Genomic DNA, 22,851 nt, shown 5'->3' with positions numbered 1-22,851 from the left:
TGAGGAACAACACCCCACGTGAATTGCCACTGCAGGCTTTCCCACGAGGAGTAGCTATTTTACAGATTCTCTGTTCTCCACCAACAAAACACACGGATAGAAATTTCTCACCGCTTCTACAAAAAGCTTGCAAGTGCAAACTGTAACAGTAATCCAATAAGGAAAGATGAATTAAAATAGGATTTCTTAAAACCATAATCTGCCAAAAGATATCTTGTATTGCTTTCCTTTGAATAGGCTTGATACACTAAGTAACAATATTTAAAAAAAAATTTAAGCCCTTGTTTAACCATCTCAGCTACTCATCCCCAGGGTTTCCAACCTTGCAGCCCTCTTACGTCCTCCTGGGGATAGGCAGGTTCCTCACGACTTCTCCTCCTGCATTGAAACATCGTATTTTTACACTTGCATCTTAAAACTGCTCATCTTTCATTAAAAATTAATTTTCTTTAAAAAAAAAAAAAAAAAAAAAAAAAAGAAGAGGATGCATGCAAGCTTTCTGGACTGTCATATGAGAGGGATAAAAATAAGCAGACCAGCTTCCAAAACAGAAGTACAACGCTTGGAGAGGAAGAGGAAAAAGAAGGTGCCAAAAATAAGGTTGCCCGGATACATTATGTTGCAGTTCATAATTTTAAGATGGAAGGAGATGTGCAAGGTATAGTTTTAGCCTCATTATCCACATGGCTACAGCTCATTAGGACACCAACTCACCCCATGGGCCCTAACCAGCCCATGGTATGGGGTTGCAAACTCCTTCCCCAACGTGCTGACCACCCTCAGACCTCAACTCGGGGACTCAGGACCCCAAACAAGGGACAATAGCTTAGTCACAGCCCAAAGCAGCTACAGTGCATTCAGGCAAAATCATTGCAATGCAACTTAATGAAGAGCAAGCGAGTAGGCACCAGTCTGCCATTGCTTCAGACACCTTGGGAGTGTGAGCCGCTCCGCTAATCTTTACATTTAATGCAGTAAAGGCTTTGGAGAGCAGAGATTTATTTAAGAGAGCAGACAGAAATCCAGCCAGGCTGCCCTTTTCAACCTGCACGCAGTGAATCAAGAGCAGGACTGTGCCCTCAGAGAGGGGTTTTGCTTTCTTCCTCCAGCAAACAAGTCCCAGCCTCCGCACCAGCACACACCAGGCACCAGCTTCCCAGTCATTTCCCCACTCCCACTCCCTCTTCCACCCTCTCTTCCTACCACCATTCCTTTGGGAAGTTGCAATCAAAACCTACCCTGCTCCAAACACTTTCCACGCCTGAAAAGCCCCACCAGTCTGAACCACAGCAGCAGTTCAGGAGGCTGAAGGCAGGACTTTCAACCCCTGAAAAGGACATTTAGAAACCAAGTCCCTTACTTTAAAAGCAATGATTTCTAAAAACCATAGGCAGCCTCAGCAAACTTCAGACTTATTTTGCAAGTCACTACACTAGAAGCAAACCTCACCTAGCACTGGGAAACAAATTTTTAATTTTTTTTTCTTGGAAGCTACACAAAACATTCATTGTCATGAGGGTGGTGAAAAATAGAAATTAAAAATCTGACTATCATCTAGCTACAACAAAAATTCAGAGCCCGACCAGGTCATCAGGGCTGAGCAAGCTCTTGCTGCGGCTTTGGGGATGAATGACGTCCTCATGTGATCTCTCATCCCAAGGATGCAGACGGTGGCTGGGCTGCTGCTGGTCCCCTTCCACAGCTCCAGAGGATGGACAGTTGGTGGGTGCACACAGCCAGATTGGAGACCTGGCCACAGAAGCATTTGTGCTTGTGAACGGAAAGGCACAGGACCATGCACCAGCAGTAAGCGGGACAGAAGCCCTCCAATAGACTGGTTTTGACCTCTCTTGGGTTGTCCGAGGCAATCACTGAGACCCAGTCATCACAGCTCAGCCGATGTGCATGAATTGTTACCTGATGCAAACTCCACTGTGTGCCTGAGCCTGAATTTCCCCTCCAAACATATTATAATGGCTCGCTCTCAACTCACCTCTAATCTTTATTGCCTGCTGCAAACCAGGTTTCATGCAGTGCTGTGAAGCATCTGTTGGGGATATTAGATTTCAAGGTCTCACTAATCAGTTTTCCATTAAATAACCAGTGAAAAAAATCTTCCTTAGTTTTACTGACATTTATACCACTCTTTGAACAAGAGCAACTGAACAGCACAAGGAAATCTCTCATTTACAGATCTGTGCAAGCATGCACAACCAGGTGCTGAAGGGTATGATACCTCAAAAATTATCCCTGTTTTGTCAAGAAGAGACATCTTGGGCACTAACAAATAGAAAATCTTCCTGAAGCACCAAATATGAAGCTTTTGTTCACACTCTAGGGATCTATAAAGTCTTAGAAAGCTTAAGAATAAATGCTATTTTAACGTACGGGAAACAGTTACTTTTTGAAGCTTATGACCTGCTTAGGATCACCACGTTTCAGTGAAGCTGTGTTTGTGTCATCATGATTACTACACATCTTCCAAGCAAATTTCTTGGACTTACATTCAGCGGGAAAATATAAAATGAATCTCAGGACCTGCAGCTTTAGACTTCCCATTGTCTGAAAAGCCCTTAGGCTGGAAACTTGCTGCTAAGAAACCCAAAGGTCTGGAAAAAAATCAAAGCGACTTTTTGCAGCCATGGGGATCTGGACCTTATTCTGCTCTGCTTGTACATAATTTTTTAATGTCAAATATTCTTTGCATTAACATGCTTTTCTGTCTTGGGCAAGTCAAAGGGAGGTAAGGCTTCTGCTTTCTTGATTTTAACCTAGTACAACTGTCTTCAAAGGTTGACTGCCCTTTTTCTGTCAGAGAAAGCATACTAACCTAGTTTGGAAGGTACCTCAATGGGCCTCTGCTCAATCTCCCTGCTTGAAATAGTGAACAGAGCCAGCACATCCCTGCAGATTCCTCCATGTCAATTTTTTTTAAATCTCCACTGACATGGATCCTCCAGCCTCTCTAGGTAAATTCTCTCAGTGACTCCCACCCATACGGTTAGAATTTTCTTCTCTAATGTCTGAATTATTCCTCCTTTGCAGCAAGCCTATGTCCATAGGCCATTTTCTATCTGGTGTTAGAAGAGAAGGGGGTATGAGAGCTTGCGTCTCTCTCCTCTTCAAAATTCTTGGAAAATCGCAGACACAGAGCAAAGGAGAGAGAGGACCAAAAGATACAGACTGGGAAGAATTCCTGTGTTAGTTTTATTCTCACATTAGATAAATTTGCCATTTTTATTTTATTCTAAATGCTAATGTGTGGCAACACCAGCTGCCAATTTAGAGAGACATACTTGGCATGCCAACATTTATGTCACTAAGATTCGCATCCCTTACTTAATTCTTCCGATAGTCACCAACCCTTCCAGAAAGACAGATTTACTTGGCACTCTTCATAAAACACTTACTTGATGAACGATGCTACCTCAAATCATGAGCCTCCCAAACTCAAAGCTCTTTGTCTAATGAAAACTATTACTGCTTTTTAATAAGTTCTTCAGCATTTAAAAATAGCACTCCTAATTTCCTGCTCCACCGAGCACCACCTTGACTTCAAGTCAAATTATTCACAACCTCTTCTCCACCAGCCCTGGGGGATACAAGTCTTGCATTTTGGGGCTAAGTACTTCTCTCAACAGCTGTGAGAAGCTCTCTGAAGCAGGAAAAAGCAACTCAGTATCAGACATCAAAGCTAAGCCACCCTTTTTTTCCTACTATTTTAACCCAAATGTTGTAGGGTAACAAGCAGCAACAGTAGCGGGATTTCTTTGAAGCAACTTAATATTTTTTTAACTGCATTGTGTTGTGGGAGAGTGATAGTATTAATTCAAGAGACCACCAAAGAGATTAACGTTACCATGCAAAGCAAGATTTAGCAGTTTTAGCTTGCTCTAGTTCTCGCCAGGAAGATTTCTCCCAGGAAAACACCAGAGGCAAAATGCTCACCTACAACACATAACCAAACAGAAATGTGTCATACTGTGCCATGGTGTCACAAGCCTCAGCACTAATATTTAGAGCAGCGGTTTCATCCACAAAACTAGTACATGGGTCGTACAGAGCCCTGCAGAGAACATCAGATCTCCTTGCACAGGCATCACCCTAAGATCCAGGCATGACAATGCTCCAAGAACTAGCAGAGCCTTCATATGGGTGAAAACTTCACCCTTCACCCCATCATGAGCAGCATCAGGACGCATCACACCCGGAGGGCACAAACACCACCAGGACTGATGATCTGTTATAATATTCTGTTGCCTTACCCTTTTTCAGTAGTTGTCGCTAAACACTTCCTCCACTGCTTCTTGAATTTTTTCAGACCTCCAAACCCACTAAATTTCTTCACACATTTTTGTAAATGACTTTTCAGGTTACCTTATTTTTTCTTGTTGACACTTCATGCATTTCAAATAATCTTACAGGTAATTGAATCTCTTAAAAGTATGGTCCTTTCCCAAACTGCCTGCCTTGCTGGAAAGCTGACATTCACCAAATGCTTTTACAAATCTCCCCGTTAATCATTTCATTAAAATGCATCCTTCTATGATTACATTTTTGTTTGTAAGCCACAAAAAGAAACAGCGCACCCTAGTGTGACCTACTTTTGTGTAAGACTAGAAAAAAAAATGTTTTTAACAAACACGGGAAACAAATTCTGCACAATATCTGCCTTTTTAAGTTCAAACAGAATTTTTCTAAGAACTTGAGGGAAAACAGAGTTTTTCTGACAAAATGCTGTAACTGAGTACTCGGTCAAATAGTAAAGTAAATATCGAACAACAAGAGAGGTCCCCAGCTTTGTCCTAATGGTCTTCTTAAATTGTTTTTGATTCTGCAACCTATGCAATAGGAGAGAAAACACTCAAGCACAAGCTGCCTGCATTTCGGGATTCAGTTATCCAATGTCTCTGACAAGACTGTGCTCTGGTGCTGTGGATCTATGAAACAAACACCAGTAAGTTCTTTCTCTGCAAATTTTTGTTTGGTCTATCGACCTGTTTAGATCATGCAGACTGATTCTTCCTGAATGTGCAAGTTGTGCATCTGAAAGAAAAATAAAATCCAAACCCAACTACTGGTTTGCCATGTGGATAAAACACAAGCTGATTCCAAGGGAACTACTTGCAAAGGTTGTAATTGCAAAGGAAGAACAACATCCAGAGGACACTGCAGAAAGAGGGCACATGAACACGGTGGGAACACATACTCACAAAAGATGAAAAGGTCCTTTAGCAGTATTTAATGCTGACCCTCAAAATACAGAAAGTTCATTAGAAGCTTTTATTCCAAAAGTTTTAAAAAATTACTCCATCACATCAGATGGTAGTGTTTATCCAAAGCTTCTGGTAAACTCAATAGCAGCTTCTCCTTAGTTTTCCCATTTGCAAACTGAGACAACCTTCACTACCCACACACAGGACACAAGTGATGCAAACATGAAATGAGTTTCTATAAAATAAACAGAACACGAGCATGCAATGCCTAGGACATGGCAGATCTTGCCTCAATTCTCCTCTGTTACAAACCTTCCTTGAGGATTACTTTTCCTCTTTGCTATAAACAGTCTTGCTGGACACAGACTGCTGAAAAAAAACCATACTGTTGCCAATTTCTTTCAGATTTTTCTTCAGAATATCTTTCTTTTGGTAGATAGATGGATTTGGGGATGGGAAAATTCTAGTCTATATTCTAAGAGTAGTATGAAGAAACAGCCTCAGGCAGCTAGTTTAAAAACAAACTTTTGACAGTGTCCCTATGTATGTACTTTTATATATATATACTAAGAGAAACCACACACAGGACAACCTATTCTCCTAGAGAAAAACTATAAAAAGAACTGATGGTTCCAAAATAAAACTAGAATTATGAGTGTATTTTTTCTTAATAGCACTGCTTGGGAAATGACTTCTAATCATAATTACAGGTACGTGAATTCCTTAAGTAAACAGCATATTCCCTAACTTTTTATGCTAACACTGCCTTGGCCTTATTATATATGCAAAAGAATCTGGACTTTGGCCACATAGCATCTCTGAACTGCCTTTAACCAGAGCTTTCTGAAATCAATAGCATCCATACGCTCCAGTGCACTGAGCTTGTTCCTCCAGGGGTCAGGGAAGAGGCCCACTTTAATACACACTTAATTCAATTAAGAGCTACACAGCAACTGCCTCTAGTAAATTTTAACCTCTCCTCCACGCATCGTTTACTAACCCACCATTAATTAAACACATTTATTAAACTAGCGTGTTTATAATTACTGTATTTTCCATGAATGAACAAAAGCTATTTATGGGATCCAACCAAACGGCGCTTGTTCATTCACGGTACAAGACTGAATGTGGATGCCTGAAGCCAGCTGGCATTTCGACAGCATAAACAGCAGTCAGTAGAAGCATAGAGGCAGGTCAGTACAAATATCTTCTGCCCAGAAGAAAACACCATACTGGAATATTTAAAATTCCTGCTTTGAACATTTACTGCTGAAAAAGGCACCACTGCCAGGTGCCTGGATACCCAGAGTAGCCAGTGCATGCATTAGTAAGCCCAACTCACAGGTATAAACCTTCTGCAGATCTAACAGGTTGCAATCCATTGTCTTTATAAGTGCATTTGAAATAGTTTGGTACAAAGTGCCATTAGATATTAGGAAATACTAAATACTAGTGTTACCACCACCCTCAAACATGTGTCTCCCATCAAACCAACCTCTGGAAAGATTTGCTTTAGGTGGTGAGTGATGGAAAGATGTGGCCACAGATGGTTGACTGACAAATCCTCTGTGTAACCAGTGGCATGATGTCATGAAACATCCAAACCTCCGCAAGTGGATGGGGATACAGGATGTGCAGCCCACACCTTCCCACTAAATCATGTTCTGCACCCTCAGGTAAAAAGATTAAGATTCTTCAAATGAAGCAGCAGATCTCTCAGCACATAGGTTTGACATTGCATGTCTAAGGTAGCTGCAACGCTCTGATTAGCCACAGGTCTACCATCATGCATTATCAAATTTAAACAAACTAGTCAAGTGAAAGCAAAGCCAGAGAAACAAAGGATTTATCACTTACACCACTAATCCAGAAACGTGTAACAAACACATGAAAACTCACGTGCAGATTTGAACTAAAAAAAAAAAAAAAAAAAAAGTAGGGGGTTTTATCTGTCTTTGCCAAAATAAAATGCTAAGAAGTTTTGTGCATGTGGTTTTCCATTCATGTGTAAATATATGACCCAAACCCCACAGATTATTTCTAACTGAACACGTTTTTAGCATAAGCAGAGCAATGGGAAAGGAAGATGAGTTTAGACTTAGTTCACAAAATCAGCAAGAAAATTGCCAGTGTTTCACCTAGAAATGTAGTGAATAGGGCATTGTCCAGATGCAATATGACATATTTGTCATACTGGTTTTAAATCCCTCACAAGGAGGGGGATTGCAACCTGGTCACTTGCCTTTTGGATAGATCCCATTAACATCTTCCATTTCATATCAGATACTTTCAATATTCAGCATGGATGACTCTGCAAGGCACATGAAGGCAAGACCTGGGCTGCAGGTCCCTGCTGCACTGAATGTTGAGACATAGTATAGAAAAGTAGGGGACCTTCAATATTGAAAGAGCCATCGTAATTCTGCCCCCTTGGGTGATGGTGTCCTCTTCCCCCAAAGTGGAAGAGGCCTTACATGGAGAGGAGGAAACCAGGTGACCAGTCTCACCATAGGGTCAGTGAGCAGTCAGTGCTGATGCCGTCTCGTGACATGACTGAAGATCCTCTACTCTGAATTCAGGAGGATGGTTAGCAAACTAAGATGCAGTTCTTGTGACAAAGTCACATCTTGCAATGGATAAATGGCTCAATGTTCAGATGGAGCTCAGTGATGAGTGGTGCCCCTCAGGGGTGTGTACTGGGACCAGCACTGTTTAACACCTTCATCAATGACATAGACAGTGGGATCGAGTGCACCCTCAGCTAATTTGCAGACAACACCAAGCTGAGTGCTGCAGTTGACACACTTGAGGGATGGGATGCCATCCAGAGGGACCTGGACAAGCTCGAGAAGTGGGCCCATGTGAACTTCAGGAGGTTCAACAGGCCAAGTGCAAGGTCCTGCAGATCTGTTGGGGCAACCCCCAGTTTCAGTACCCACTGAGAGATGACGGGATGGAGAGCAGCCCTGCCAAGAAGGACTTGGGGGTACTGATGGATGAAACGCTGGACATGAGCTGACAATGTGGGCCTGCAGCCAAGAAAGCCAACTGTATCCTGGGCTGCATCAATAGAAGTGTGGCCAGCAGGTTGAGAGAGAGGATTCTGCCTCTCTACTCCTCTCTGGTGAGACCCCACCTCGAGTACTGTGTTCAGCTCTGGAGTCCTCAGCACAGGAAAGACATGGACACGTTGGAGCAGGTCCAGAGGAGGCCACAAAGATGATCAGAGGGATGGAACACCTCTCCTATGAGGAGAGGCTGAGAGAGTTGGGGTTGTTCAGCCTGGAGAAGAGAAGGCTCCAGGGAGACCTAATTGCAGCCTTTCAATACTTAAAGGGGGCTAAAGGAAAGATGGGGACAGACTTTTTAATAGGGCCTGTTGCAATAGGACAAGGGGTAATGGTTTTAAACTAAAGCAGAGTAGATTCAGACTAGTTATAGGGAAGAATTTTTTTACAATGAGGGTGGTGAAACACTGGAACACTGACCAGAGATGTGGTAGATGCCACATCCCTTGAAACATTCAAGATCAGGTTGGATGGGGCTCGGAGCAACCTGATCTAGTTGAAGATGTCCCTGCTTAATGCAGGGGGGTTGGACTAGATGATGGCTCCTCCCAACCCAAACTATTCTATGATTCTATGATTTGCCAAGAAACAGCAGAAAGGCCGCTACATGGAACGGGACCATCATGGCTGTAGACTCCATCCTTGGGTCTCTGGTTTTACAAATGGGAATGGTTCAGAAGAAGATAGGTTAGATAAGAAGCACAAAAGCTTTCTTCTTACTCCTTATTTTAAAATTATTATGAAATCCTTGTCTTATTTTCCTTCATGGTCCGGAAGAAGCACCATTCTGCTTTGCCAATAGCATTGAAAAGCTTTCACACATGTTCCCAACAACATTGCTACACATCCCCTACTCACTGAACACATCTGCAACTCAGGTGCAATTACCCATGGAGCATATTGCATTTTGGCCTGCTCATTTGTCTTCTAACAATTATTCTGCTTTTCAAAGGACAAACTCCTCCCCTCGCACAAGCAGATGGGGAAATGTCATCTCTTGTTCTTAGAGGAGCTTTGACCAATACTCTGACTTGGGCATTAAATAGAGCAGAAGTCTGCAGAGCTACCTATGCTTTATGGCATATTTTTTTAATGCATGAGCTCTGCTGTCAACAATGTCAGCAGGAATATGCATGATGTTACGCACAGTGTTTGTCAGCTGGTCGCTTACTATGCAGCAAGGGCCTGGGAGCAGTGAACAGTGGAAAATCAGAGCCCCCTTCATTTAAATTTATAATCTGCAAAATCAGGACAAGGAAGGAAAATAGCAGAAATTGGCCCAAGTAGTAAGATTTAGACCAAGATTTAAGATGCTGAAGGTGCAGGAGAGCTCTGGAGCACTCACGATGACTCACAGCCTGTTAAAACATACAAGAGGCACACAACTTGAACAGCTGGAGGAATACACACAACATTGAAAGCCAAGGCAGCAGAGCCTGCCCCCAGACCAGGGAAGGACAAAAGCAGCTGAGTGACAAGCAGCACAGAGGAAGGGGCAGCCTGCGAGATTCTCTGCTCAGCCTGGGGACAGCCAGGAGAGGCGTTCCCCCTCCGAAGCAGGGTGTGAGGGGATGCACTGGGCACCATTCACAGCATCGCTGGAGATGACAGCAGGCTCCCAAACGGGGGGACACAATAACACTTCATTGCAGCCCACAGCTGGCAATGACTGCTACACTCAAAGGTTGGAAATCAGCTTGCATTATAATCTCCTGGGTTTGCACACTCGTAACATAGCATATTTGGTCTCCAGAGGAAGATCTGCCACCATTTTTTTTTTTTTTTTGAGGAGGAAGAAATAGTTTTCATAAAAAACTCCTGACTTTTGTAGTGCAGGTGAAGATGAGTGGGAAAAGTATAGCTGCCAAAACAAAGAATAAATATAATTGTATTTCAGCTGAACAAATCTTCATGAAACCTGGGAAAGGTATGATCCTTTGCAAGGAATGGGGGTCTGTGACAGTGGGAAGAGGTATGCAAGCAGCTATGGGAGAGGTGAGCTTACTCCCACTTGAAGGACATAGTTGTACATACCACAAGTAACTCTCCAAGGCAATATGTAGCAGTAAAAACAAGCATAAGAATAATTTTATTAATCACATGATTCTTTGAGCTCACCATCATGATCTACCCAACACTCTCAATTTTCAGCTGTTCTTTATAACCAAGCTTATGAACACTCCTTAAGACTGTGTCCAAGGGTAGTTGGAAACAGAGTAAAGCAGCTAGCTTTAGCTCCAATATATTGCATATCCGCAATTCTTCCTCTTCTTAACTATTTGTTAAAGATGTGTGTTATAAACTCCATACAGCAGAAGGCAAATTGTAGCATGCAGGCCACTATTGTTACTTACAAACTTTGCTATCCCATTTACAGGTTGGATGGGTTTATTTGGCTTTCACATCAAGCATTAAGCAACGGGGGTAAAACAAACAGCAGAAAGCAGTTAGTCAGCCAAGTTTCAGTGCCTCAGATGGGACTCAAGGAGACATCTCAATGATGTGCTTTGGCTCTCAAACTAGACTACTGGGAGCATAAGAGAAGTGGTAAACTGCTGAGTAATTATGCATAACAATGACTGAAGGATGCAGTTGCAGACGCATATGCAAACACATCTTTTAACTGTTGCCTTGTTGGCAAAACAGGTGCTTAGAAAACACACAAATTACTGCAGATGCCAGGAAGCTTGGGCTGCATATCCCTCCCTGCCTCCAGAGGGGAACAAAGCCCTATGCATTGGTATGGTTCAAGTTCCTTCTTGGGTGTATTTTTGGTTTTGCTCTGAGTTGTTCTTGTAGTGTAACTGTTCTCCTTTGTATACAGTAAGGGCCAATGTAAGGTTATGCTCCACCTTCCTGGAAGATGGATCAGAGGTCTGGTTTGAAACTTGCCCTTTTCTGCCCTCTTCTGAACTGTGAGGGTCTACACATGCAATTATTTCTCTCCTTGTTTCCAGCCCTTCCTACAGGGATCTGCTGAGAGACTTCCTCACAACTTGATCACACATCTTCAAGAGAGCGTTTATGTTGTCAGTGGCACCTGTACTGGGTCTAGATGTCTAAAATCCCTTCTTTTACTGGGATTTGGGCACTCTGAGATTTTACTTTTGAAAAATGAAAGGGCCAAAAGGTAAATTTAATCATGTCAGCATCCTCACTCATCCAGCACAAAATTGGTTGCTCTGCATCCCCTCCAGTGGCCTCCCACCAAGCCTGGGCACTTGCTTGCACTCTTAACAGCAGAAGCCTGGAAGAAGGCACTACAGCAAGGCTGGATTTGCCCCTGAAACTCCAATCTCTGTTCCTCCATCCTAACCTCTCTGACAGCATCACCCTCTTTCCCTTGGCACTGAGGCTACCATGGCCCATGGGAACCTGCCTGCAGGGCAGAGAGGCTCCAGCTGAGCGAAGAGCATGGCTGGGGAACACACCTCCACCAGTCCAGCAGCCAAGCCCTGCCAGTAAAGGAGATATCTCACCCACCTCCCTGCCAGCAGCACTGTCCCCCCAGCCCCAAGGTAAGCTGCCCAGGGCAGAAATTCAGACCTCCAAGGCCAAAAAGCTTTTAGGCTGTTTTCAGTAGCATACCAAGCATCACTCCCGGTGCAAAGGAAGGCAACAGATCTGTGCAGTCTGGGGAGGACATGAATGTGCCACCAGCCATTGCAGGGCTTGGCTGCATCATGGGACTGCACCCAAAATGTCAGAACATGCCACCAAAGCGCTCTCACAGCAGGCAGAGTAAGAAGAGAGAGGTTATAACCACTCTCACCCCCAAAGAATTTGGAGCATAAAAGATATTCTTGTATCAGACAAAAGTAAGAGACTCCGTAGGGAAGTTAGGGAACAGAGATAGACTTTATTTGTGAAGTTAAGCCATTTCATTCATGGAGCTACTCTGCAGCACTTGCAGTATTGACATGAGCAGACAGTAATTGCCAGGATTGTTTTCTGCTGAGCTCTCACTTTCCAAAAAGTCATTACCCAATCAGTATGGAAAGTCATTAGCTAATCCCCTTAGGATCACACTGTTAACATAATTTGGTGGACTGCCTGGATACTGGCCGAAAATATTATATATGAACACACAAATGAAGGAAACATCTTAAGCATTACTCAGTGGGGTCCTCAGCTGCACTGGGTAGAGCCCTGTGCTCACACACTGGGTGCTTTTCTGTGCCAAGCTCAATCCAACCAATTTCCCAACACAATTCTGGGGAATTTCTGAACTGTCCTAAATTGCACCAGACTATAATTCCCCACAGTCACTGCTGCATTTCTAGCAGCATGTCCCCTGTGCCAAGAAGAAAAAGAGGTGCAGAGGTGGCTCTGCATTGGTGGAGAAGATAACCATCAGTGGGCAACTCAGCGCATGTTGGGTGCCAAAGCAGAACGCACAAGAGCTGTCCTCTCTCAGACTGCCAGAGAACAACTTACATAGCATCTATGCTAATTCAGCAGAAGCAACAATATGGTCTCTCTTGATCCAAATTAAAATTGTACTGCAAGATAAACCAGTCATGTGCAAAACTCAGATTAACTAATGCAAGACCACAATCTATAGAAAAAGCACCTCAGGATTAAAGATTAGAGCATAGAGAATTGTCTGAGGCACAGGGAAGACATAACAGGCAAAGGATAACAATGATACCTGGATTTAGCAAAATCAGGGAAACTAGGGAAAGAGAAAATTGCAATTTGAGATGAGGATTTGCAAGGATTACTTCTTAAGAAAACAAATTCCAGCCAGAGTCCTGGGGTTTGGTGGGAGACCATTGCTAGACAGGGTGAAGGCAGACTGGGTGCCAGCTTGAGTAAACAACTTCTCTAGAAGTAATGATTTAGTTAAGGCACATCTTGTCTCTAAATGCACAGCAGCTCTGTTTTTTTACCAGTTATTTCTCCATAAAAATGTGTCTTCGTATGGAAGACAGTGATTTGCACTGCGTTGACAGAAACTGGTGGTTTCCATGGGAGAGAAAACAAACTTCAATTCCCAGTAGGTCTGCAAATCCCAAATACTTCCCTAAATGAGCTGCACGCATGCGAAACATCCCCCTTGGGCCCCTGACACACAGGAGGGTGCACTGCTGCACAGACGGGGATGTGATGGTGGTTTGATGCTCAACTGCACCTGATGGCATCCATGATATGATGGTGATGAAAACAGGTAGCTTTAAGAAGAGAAAAAAACCCACCCTGATTTATAAAATACAATTTCACATTTCTAAAGAGGTGGGAATGCAAAGCTCAGTAAATGCACTAAGCACCTCCTGGTAGATATTGAGAGGTTTCTGTTTTTATTTTCCAGAGTTCAGATCTCATATTTAACAGAAGCCCTTACCCAAAACTGTGAGCACCCCAGCTGTTAAGAAGCTTCCTACCAAGATCTCTGGGCAGCAGAAACCCTAATATACAAAGCACCTTAGCTCTGATGCAGATATGTTATTCTCTGCATATAAACTATTATCCCAACTGTATTGCTCTGACAGGCACTTGTGTCAAGCAAGGCGGTGCCTATCAGCCTTCTTCAACTATGTATTTATTGTCTGAGACAAAGCACTTAAAAGATTTGGGGAAAGAGTAATTAAAAAAATAAAAGAAAAAGCCCCTGCCCTCTACACATGCACATCCTTAGGTTTGCCTTGTAATGGCCAGACCCAGAGCCCTTGCTCTTCCTTGCATGGCTGCTCAGAGCGTTTCCACCCTGTTGACACAGGCACCTGTGAGGGACCAGCACATCCTTCCACGGCGGTGCCCAGACCCACTCCATGGGGAGCAAAAGCAGCAGGCCAGGAGGGCAGATGCCCACCCCATATTTTTCATACCAGCAGCTTAAGCTTCAGGGTGTGCAGCGTGGAAAGCCGACCAAAAGGCCAGGCCAGGCTGACATCAAGCTGGCTGCAGCCTGGCATCACACTTGCAATTAACTTTGACTGTCTATAATCTGAAGAGAGGATACGCCACACCACATCACACAGCACAAATATCCCTCCATGTGGTACCAACTGCGCTTTTTATAAACTAAGTACCAGTTTCTGCTGCAATGCTTCTCCCAAGAAACTAAAGCAGAGTGCAGAATAATGTTTGAAAAATGCTGATTTTGTACATATGGAGAATTGGGACAGCTACATCATAATATTTTGCTGAAGTGAAATATTAATTGCAGGTCTGTGGTGCTGCTTCCTTTCTTTGTTGGAAATATTAGTGAGATAGTCTGTATCTGTGGTATGGAACCTGATCTGTTGAATAAATTTGGAACTAGAATTTATTTAGTGTTTTTTTCCCCCCTGTTTTTTCATTGCTTTTAGGAAAGAGTAACTAGAAAACCCACACACGCCCCCAAATACTCAGCTGCAAGGAAATAGTCTGAAGTCATTCAAATCCATAGAGTGACTCCAGCTCTGGTTGCCCCAACATTTAGAAAGTTGCCCTGTGGTATTCTGGAAGATGCACAACTTCTGCAGCAGAGATTCAAGGTAAGAAAGGAGAAAAAATGTCCACGATTCCCTGAATCTTTGCATTTTAGATTTTGAAAGGAAGAAAGAAGAACTTTAATTGCTATTGTATGAAAAGGATCTTCAGTAATGTTTTGTCTTAGAGAAGATTTTTTTTTTTTTTGCTTACATGTGTACTCCTATCTGGTAAAGTCATCTTTATAGAGAGGTTCAGAAAGAATAAAATTCTTAGAAATGAAGATAGCCATCACAGATTATAACCAGTATTTTTCCATTAATCATCTCCACTGTATACAGTAAGAAAGCTTCAAAGACAACCTATTAGGTAACCAACAGAAATATTCCAGATTTTGGATATTTTACTGCAAGGCTGTGTGTCCCTCTGGGGAAAGGCTAGGAGAAAAAAATGTGTTTATTCTCAGAAAGAGAAGTCTGAACATAATACCAGTCTTCAAAGCTCTGTAAGGTTATAAAAAGGACAGCAGTCAATTGTACTCCATGCCCATTGAGAGTAAACCAAAATTAATCATCTTAATTGCCAGCAAGGAACATTTAGGCTACGCATTAGAAAAAAGCTGCAAGGACAGGTCGCATAGGAACAAGCTAGTGAAAGATGTTGTGTAATGTCCTCCCCTTAGGTTTTTAAAAGAACAAGCTAAGTAAGCTAGGATCCATTCACCAGAGATGGCCTAAGTATATTTGGTCCTGCTCCAGAATGGGCAGTTGGATCCCACAATTCCCAATATTCCTCTGGTCCTATATTTTATTGACTTTCTGGTCAATATGCCTCCTTGGTGCAAAAATAGTTAACTATCAGAAAACAGATACAATTCCCCCCCAATGGCTGAAAGCACTCCTAGTGAATGCTGTGTCTTCACCAAGACCACAGACATATTTTTTCTATACTGACCCCAAAGCCCAGTGCAGGAAAACAGATATTCATGTGGTTGCACTCAGTAACCTATCTTAAGGCAGTTAGGCATGGGTAAAACAAACATCAGAGGAAGAAAAGTTTCTGCTCTGACTTCAAGAGCAAAGCAAACACAAATCCTCCAGCAAACAGGCTTGGGAGGGATCATATCGTTCAGCCAGAGACAACTGTTCCCATAGCGCCATAGGAGGCAAGAAAATCCATGAGGGAAACATGACAGCCAGCACCACCAGTGACCACGAGTGTCATTACCTTGGTTACAGACCCACATCGAACTCAAATTATTTGCAGTAGCGATGCGCTGGAGATGATGACTCAGAGAGCCGTCTAGTCCTAGAGCTCCAAATGAAGTGGGAAGATCTCCGGGCTTCCTACTGAGCTCCTGGTGTATATGAGCACTAGCTCAGTGTCCACAGGCAGCACGTATGTTTGGGATCCACGTAAGTTTCTGCAGTTTGTACAGCAGCAGATCGCACCAAATGGGTATTTTCAAAGAAATTCCCTTGAAGCAGAGGAAAACATCTGGCACCCCCCACAAAGTCTTCCCTGCCACCCACACATGGGCTGGACACCCCACTGTACTGTCAAAAACCTCAATCTGTTTTTAACAACTGAGGAAAAACATTTCCCGCAAAATGAAACTTAACCTAAACGTTCCTTTGACAAATGATGCCACCTCCTTTTTGATTCCATTTATGGGAGGAGGAAACTCATGAGTTAGGAGAACAAATTAATAAATCACTGGTCACTCCCATCCCACAAAAGGTGTCCTACCCCAAGAAAAAGGGCTTTCAAATGTTAAAACAGACCACTAAAGATCAGCAGTGCCCTCTGACAAAAGCTCTCAAATGAACTTAAGTTCTACCTTGTCTTGGTTTCAAACTGATCCAAAACCTACGCACCTCCCATGTAAAATGCCAGCAAGGCAAGGTGTAAAGCAGGACACCGAGCACCACCCACCCCCGGGTTACACACACACACGTAAGGCAATGGCAGCAGCGTATTTTCAGCCAAACCCCAGAGAAACCAGCCACCGGAGTGTATGACTCTTCCCCTAAAGAACTGCACAGCAAAAGTCAAGGAGTCCCAGTCACAGCCAGATTTTAATTTTCAGGGCTGAGCTCAGTAAGCCAGAGTTTAAAGCAGAGGCTTATTTTTCTCTTGCTGCTGGGAAAGTCAACTAATTCACAAAGAGGAAAGAAAAGTTTAAGTGCCTTTGAGGAGGCGATGGTTCTGGTGTGCTGGCTGACTGACGAGGTTTGTCAGGGTTCAGCACTATGTGCCCTTTGCAGTCTTTTATTGCAACCCCTTCCTGTAAGTCTTCTGTGCCTACACACTGTATCTAACATCATACCCAAATGCACACCGTTACATATTCCTGGGGTACATCACTGGATGCGGTTATTTGATGCTTGTTGCAGCTGCTCTGTGTCCTTTCCCCTGCTAACATATTTCTGGAGTTTGAGGATGTGGAGCTGAACCCTTTCTCCCATCAAGTCCCTCCACCAACACCAACACTGTTGCTGGCCTCAGTGCCTCTCTGTTAAGCCTCTCCTTTCAGTTTTACAATTGACACATGCTTCCCCATAATATTTAAGAAAAATGAACATAAACAGCACACAATGTAGCCCTGATACTACAGTACACTCCTTGCCAAAACAAGGATGTGGGATTGTAGCATTCAAAATCATACAGGCATCTTAATCCCAGTTAAGGCTTCCCAGTACCCACACTGGACGTGGGAAATCAGACTGGTTTGGAGAGTACCTGACACCTTGCCTTCCTGTCCTACTTTTTCCAGCTATCTGAAAAGAATTTAACGAAGTCCTTCAAAAGGACATAAGAAGCACATACTCATATAAGAAGCTCACAAATGAACATTCAAATTACTGCTTTTCTGTTTGTGATACTTAAGACACATGAACAAGCATGAGAAGGAAGGCCAGCACACCAAGCCTGCTGTTCATGCAGGTGCATGTTAATGCCACGTGCATGGTACCACTCCGAATCTTAACCTCCCTTTCAAACAGGATGAAAGCATGCTCATACATAACATCACAAATAGTTAGAAAGTCTCATCATTCCCAATAAATTCAGCCCCAGCTATAAGATTTAATGTATCGCAGACAGGGATCTCTGCATGTCTGACTCTGCAGATATAACCTGATATTGCAGATCTTCTTTGCATTAATCCCCTGTTATTGAGAGGATCTGATGTTATTAATCTTTACATCCATTCAATTTCATATGCTTTTGCTGACAAATACGTTTAAGACAAAAGAATTAAAAATTCACTACAATTAAATCCTTTGTCATGGCTTCCATTTTTTAAAAAAAAATCAAAGCCATGAAAGAGAGACAGACATTAATTAATAAACGCATTCACAAAGCAAGCTCTAAACCTCTAACAAGACTTTGCCAGAAATACTCAATAGTCAGGAGTTTCTGATGAAAGCCACATTAAGTCAGCTTGTAAATCAATTCCAGCTTTTCCTCTGTAACTCAAGAGAGTCTTGGGTACTTACAGAAATTACAGAATTTGGCGAGACCGAGGCCACAGAGCAGAGGAGTCTCACACCAGATTTCCTTGGAGCTATTACAAGTGTCTATCATCATCTAGTTTAAAAACCCTTCACAATATAGGCCCCCTCAACAGTAATCATCATCATCATCATCAGTCCTTTTGTAGGAAAGCTGCTTGTCAAAGCAAAAGCAAACAGACAGTAGTTTGCTCATGGCTAGAAACAAGTCTTTTTAAGTCTAACAAGGGTCAAGCCAGGACCACTCTACAAGCTGCTATTTTCTGGGCTGGTTTTCTGTTCAGCTTGATCAGCTGGTGGTGGCTCCTCCAGATTAATATTTTGGCTAGATACGTTGAACATCACACCTCAGAACACACCATTTCAGCCATCAGGGCCTCAGCATGTTCACCCCTGGGGTCTGGATGATGGGGCTGAGGACTGGCGCAGAGCCCAGCTGCTGCTGGCAGTCCCCATCCCTGAGCGTGCAGGAGGAGGGCGAGTTTTTCTAATGACCCAAAGCAGCACCACACTTACACTCCTGTAATGCTGGTAAATACAAAGTAGACACACAGAGACTTCAAAGTAAGGAGAGAAGGGAGTATTTCATAGGAGATATTTTTAAGTGAGACAAAAAAATTTTCTCTTTTACTTACGTTATAAGCAAAAATTTAGTTCCCATCCCATCTCTCACCTTCCTTTTTGTGTTAGCAACTTTTCTGTAGATACTCTCTCTGCTTAAAAACAACACTTAATTGTCCTGTTGCATGCTCAGCTTTTAAAGCCAACAGTTCACTGTATCAAGACAGAAAATATAGTTTTATAACCAGTTAAATAAATTACTTAAGAAATCATCCAGCTTAAATAGGTTTTCCACAGTTATGATAAATTAGGGGAGTGATTTGTTGGCATATTAGTTACAGATGCAGGTGTACCGGTCTGCTGGACAAAATGCTTCAAGATCAAAGGAGACGCTGAAAGCGGACAAGAGTATTTATTATCTTGATGAACACCATGTCCAAGAAGTCGTCACCACATCCATGGGCACCAACTGTACTGTTACTGTTCTAGACATTTACTTGAAGCTACCTGAACTGCCCAAAGCACCGCTAGTTTTTATGCACTGAATGCAAGAGCAAAAGCTCTGAAAGCATTTGTATTTGGTCAGATGAGTGCAAAGTACAAGTACAGAACAAACCGACACTGTCCTCAAAAGCTGAGAGCTGAAGCACAGGCCGTGAAACAGATCCAGGAGGGCAGTACTAGTCAAGGATGAATGAATGCATCAACATCTCACTGTTTAGTTTCGGTGTATTAAAAAAGGTATACTTAAATCTCTATCACTTCATCATGCTGCCTCTGTCATCATGTAACCATTATGTAAGGCAGTATAATTAAAAATAAACTTTTCACTCCCTAGCAACAGTTATGCAATAACTTTTAATTAACTGAGATCCTTCATGTTTAAGAGAGCATTTAACGAGTTTAAGTTATAACCCCATACCTTTCCTCATAGATTCATATTAAAATCCTCCAACAGAAACTATCTCAATCTTCCTTCTCATCTCTCCAGTACAAAGATGGTTTGTCAGGTTTTATTTGGTTTTATCTGCTTGCAAGATGCTGTCTTGGGGTCCTAAAAATGCAGAGACATATTTTGTGCAATCTGTCAGCAACTGTCTTCAAATGCAAGGCTACAGGGAGCCGATGAGCTCTTTTCTTATCAGAATGAGTCACAAAAATGGATTATCCACACTTAATCCTCCTCACACTGGTGAATTTCCTGATTTTTTTGTTCAATAAAAATAAAATAAAATGAAAATTGGCCTGATGAAACCTTGTAAGAACAGTTTTCCCTCAGGATGTCCTGGCAGAAGAGAAATATCACTCTGCCATTTTAGAAGACCACAGAGCTTCCAGCCCCCATTCCTTTCTTCTCCAAAAGCAAGCATTCCCCTGCTTCCAGCATCCAGCACTGTGGATGGATTCCCCCATACCCCTTTTTTTTGGTCACATCAAGTGCCCCCAGCAGCCATCATCATGTGTTCAGCAGCCATGTTTCGGGGCTTTTTGCTTTTTTTTGCAAACTCCTTTTCTCCCCACAAACTAAACAAATAAGGAATCATCTAACCTGTTTTCTTCACAAAACATTTTCACCGTAAAAGTCTTACTAATCTACATTTGCTTGAAATGCAAATATTTCTTAGAATATTGTTCTGCTAATTTTCATGAAAGCCAGTACCTAGCACTATCAGAAACCCCCTCACTGAAACTCTTTCAGTTAAATCTCAAAAGAGCAAAACCTGAGCTTGGGCAACCTCCCTTCCGTTTTGAACAGGGATTTAGAAAGAGAAGTGTAAGTTTTGCTGCTGTTTGCTAATCCCAGCAGAGAGAAAAAGGAATCCAAACTGCCTGAAAGCTCATCCCTGAAAATAATGTGATTTTCCTATAAGATTAAAAAAATGCATCTATTCATAGATTCAAGCTTAAAGAGGAAAAAAAGAAGTCTTCATACTTCTAACATATGGCCCACGGCCAACTTTTAGTGCAAAGCTGCCCCATCAGGCAGTGAGCTGACGGACAGAATGGAAACCAGGGCTTCATCTTTATGGTTATTTCTTTGCTTATTGGATTTGGGTTTTTAGCTTCACTCTGAAACGCTGCCATGCTACATTTAGTACGTAGTAGCTGGCATCACTTTAAAGGCCCCAGCAGAGCTCAGTCAGCAAACCAGATTAGTTACACCAGGCAGGGAGGAGGGCTTGTGTGTTTTGGGGAGCGATGGGGAAGCAGGAAGACATCCCGTTGTGGTGGTGAAAGTGGCAATGGTGGAGGGAGAGGGAGGGGAGGAAAACAAGCCTGCTCTTAAATTTTACTTTCATCTTAGGCAGCGTGCTCTACTTAACTGCACAAGGCCATTATGCACAGATACGACTCAAATGTCCTAGGAGACTTTGGCAGACTGTACTGCACGTGAACAGTCTCGCTGCTGGAGCAGAAGTTGGTGTCTTGTCATGCCACATCAAATTTCAGGTTAATGCACTCTGTCAAAGCTGTGGAGCAATGCAATCAGTGTCTGCATCAGTGCAGCCAGTGTCCTTTGGGTGACACATGAAGGCAGAGGTAGGTGAACATCCTGAGCAAACCAACAGCATTCATCAGAGCAGTAGCACCTCTGACTAACATCCCTTCTTCTCCAGAAAATGTCCTGCCATGCAAGGTTTCATCTTCCTCCCATATGAAGAAGTCTGCAGTAGGATCCACCTCCACACGCTTGTACCGTACCTAATTTGCCAGACACTTGAAAAAGGTTTGGGGCCAAGTGCTTCCTGTAAATTACTCCTTTCTCTGCAAAAGCTGCTTAATGGAATTAAACGAAGGATCAATTTGGCCCATGGAGTATGTGAAGTACAGAATTCGATTTCATCTCATTCCATTACAGCAAGTTCCAAAACGGAGAAAAATTTTCCGTCATAGACTGATAAAAGTTATTATAAAAATACAATGCAAAAATAGGAAGGGTTTTTTTTCTTCTACAAAGAATTTTAAAATATATGGTTTATTCAAAGCATGTACATCATTAAAGAATTATAGATGACAGCTACAGAGAAAGTGGATAAGAAGAAAAGTTTAATTATTTTAAAATTTTCCTTTTCAGTTTTCCAGCCAGACGAGAAAAATCGTTAAAGTAGAATCATAAAGATTACTCTGCAAGAAGAAAAAAAGCCCCTCACATGCAACTTAAGACACCAAATGAAGTTAAACACATATTTGACAATCTTCTATTCATTAAAATACACATTTGGTTAATCCCCTTGGGTTTACAAATTTCCAAAATTTATCTGTAACGTCAAGTTAAGGTACCATATTTTTCCCCCTATCCTGTCACTTAGAGTATTTCAGCATCTTTTCCTCTAACACAGGAAGAGGAAGGTTTTTATTATTTTCGACCTATCCCTTGGAAACTCTACTTCCTCAGCAGTCAGATTGGGCTTAGGGTGAGATTCCCTTCTCTGTCAGAGGAGTATACCTTGCACAGCTAATGTTTTTGGGAGGAGATAAAGGAACAGCAAAACAATTGCATAAAGTATTATGAGTATCTGGGATTTACACCACCTTATCAATACATGTAAAGCATGTAAAAGGATAAAAACACGTTAGGTCATGTTTTTGGCACCAACCACTAGTTTGCTTTTGGCTGTGAAAGCTCCTTGCTTTGCCTGTGTCACCTCTGACAACACCTTGCTGCCCTCATTGACCATCACCCAAGGGCTGTGTAGCAATACTCGTGTGCACGCCTGTCACCTCTGGCTTACCTCTTCTTTACCTCCCCAGGAGAAGAAGTAAGCAGTGCTTAGATAGTAAAGATGGTCTTTTGCAACCATAAGATTACTTTAGCATGATGTGCACACAGAGTGCCATCTTGGGGCAACCTGGTATTAAGTTATCTAGACTATAGGAACTACAGACTGGCTTAATTTCAGATCACTTCCATTGCCTATATTATATATCTGAATGCACGTTGTAGCTGCCAGAGAAAAGCTGGCTTTTTTAAGGAACAATTCATTGGATTTTTCTAGACATTTACTTGAAGCTACCTGAACTGCCCAAAGCACCGCTAGTTTTTATGCACTGAATGCAAGAGCAAAAGCTCTGAAA

At 42.5% G+C, this 22,851-nt stretch overlaps 1 protein-coding gene across 1 annotated transcript in view; it reads right to left on the bottom strand.

The window, feature by feature from the left end:
* PDZD2 (PDZ domain containing 2) overlaps positions 1–22,851 on the bottom strand; it is a 203,130-nt gene that overhangs the window by 156,486 nt on the left and 23,793 nt on the right. The gene's annotated exons all lie outside the window — the stretch shown is intronic.

This window comes from Strix uralensis, chromosome Z, assembly GCF_047716275.1.
Source record: "Strix uralensis isolate ZFMK-TIS-50842 chromosome Z, bStrUra1, whole genome shotgun sequence".
NCBI classification, from domain to species: domain Eukaryota; kingdom Metazoa; phylum Chordata; class Aves; order Strigiformes; family Strigidae; genus Strix; species Strix uralensis.
This window is presented reverse-complemented; position numbering and strand designations above follow the sequence as displayed.